This window comes from Poecilia reticulata, unplaced genomic scaffold (genome assembly GCF_000633615.1).
Source record: "Poecilia reticulata strain Guanapo unplaced genomic scaffold, Guppy_female_1.0+MT scaffold_1997, whole genome shotgun sequence".
Classification (NCBI taxonomy): domain Eukaryota; kingdom Metazoa; phylum Chordata; class Actinopteri; order Cyprinodontiformes; family Poeciliidae; genus Poecilia; species Poecilia reticulata.
In genome coordinates, this window is record NW_007616726.1 from 1 (window position 1) to 1,667 (window position 1,667).

Here is a 1,667-nt window from a genome sequence, read left to right on the forward strand (position 1 = left end):
GCATGCCTTTGACACTTGGGTGGTGGGTGTGTCGAGGTGGGCGTGGCTGTCACTGAAGGTATGAATGGGAGCCATACTGGCGTGCTGGCTTATTATGTTTGAGGAAGTGGGTGCACCGGGTGGTCATAATTTCTGTTGACCGTGTTTAATGCCGTTTATTGTTGGCACTATTGGATGGTTTGGCCTGGTCAGTCAGTGTAAGATCTGAAGTAAGACAATCAAAGTGAAATAAATAGTTGATTGCAACAACAAAGAAGCGGCTTGAACTTATTTGAAGCACGCGTCGGACAGTTTAGAATTCCCCGAGTTATCCCAGTGCGGCCCTCAAACATCTTTAGCTTTGCCGCACATTTAGTGTGAAATACATTCAGAAATCTAAAATGTGTACCAATATAAATGCTTCTTGATTTTTTTTTTTTTACTTATGTTTTTCAAAATATTTTAGAAAACTTATTGCAGCAGTAATTAGTAATAACTGTAATAGTTTGCCATGGATATTTTCTTGTGAGGTGTAAAATGAATTATTTTTTTGTTAAAAACGGGTATAAAAACACAGTAAAAAAAGTATAAAACCAAACAAAGCACAATTAAAAAATAATAATAAAAACTACTAATATCTAAACAATCAGACTAGTAACTGCAAACACTGTTGGAGTATTTGATATCCGTAACGGGTTTTGATCCAGTTAACTTCAGGTTTAGCTGCCTTATCAGTTTGATCAGATATTGATGAGTTACTGTTGTCATCAAAAACAAACCTTAACTCATTCAGGTGTGTTTGAGAAATACTAGAATCTCCTGTAGCAACTATTAATTTCTTTCAAGTTATTTCTGACATGAACGGTATTTTTGTAATAACTGAAGGTAACAATTAAAATGATCACACTATGTGCTTGGAAAATATATAATATTCCAACACTCCTTTTAAACATTCAAATTAGGTGCTTCTGTAGTCATGGTGATGGACAACAGGCATTAGAGCTGGTCTGTATTCAATATTTTGGATATTAACTACTCGCTGCACCTTGTCTTTGTGTTAAAATATTTTGGGATTTATGAAACATAACCTTCACAGCAACGATATTCTGGGTTTTGCTTATTCAACACATGTAGTTTTATTTTTCTACTCTTTTTTCATCCTCGCTGTTTTGTCTCTGCCTCTCAGATGTTCGTAGTCTGACGTCTTTGTTCAACACTGGTGAGTCGTCTGAACTGAAAAACAAAATGAACATGTTAGTAAGAAATGAATCTGACTTGTAATGTTAGAAAATCTAGAGTATACACATTAGAAGGGAATGTAAAAGATGAAATAAATCTCYATCTGTGTAGCTGAGGAATGAATGAATAAAATCCTTACTTTTGATTGTCTGTGGCGTTCCCTGAAGGTTTCATATTCCTGGGAAAGATTTTAGAGTCAGTAACTCAAATCAAATCTGAGACATTAATGATGTGAAACTCAACAGCAACAAAAAATACTGTTTAATTGAGGTACCTGTTCTGAGATATTCTTCTGAATTGTAAAACACAAATACAGATCAGGATCACCAGGAATACAAAAATCAGTGGCCATCCTTTAGGAAGAAGATGAAATGTGTTTCAACAACAGAACAAAGTTAAAAATCAACATGTGAGAATCTGAACATGAACTTACTGAAACCTCTGAAATC

The 1,667-nt window shown here is 34.9% G+C and overlaps 1 long non-coding RNA gene across 2 annotated transcripts; it reads right to left on the bottom strand.

Annotated features, from left to right (window-relative positions):
• Positions 1-926: 926 nt before the first annotated feature.
• LOC108166104 (uncharacterized) lies at positions 927-1,667 on the bottom strand. Of its 2 annotated transcripts, XR_001776386.1 has the most exons (4): positions 1,652-1,667; positions 1,493-1,571; positions 1,358-1,396; positions 927-1,212 (listed from the first exon to the last, which is right to left on the bottom strand). It is a non-coding gene; the product is annotated as an uncharacterized LOC108166104 (long non-coding RNA). The 2 variants fall into 2 exon arrangements; XR_001776385.1 differs by having other exon boundaries at positions 1,108-1,212; positions 1,493-1,661.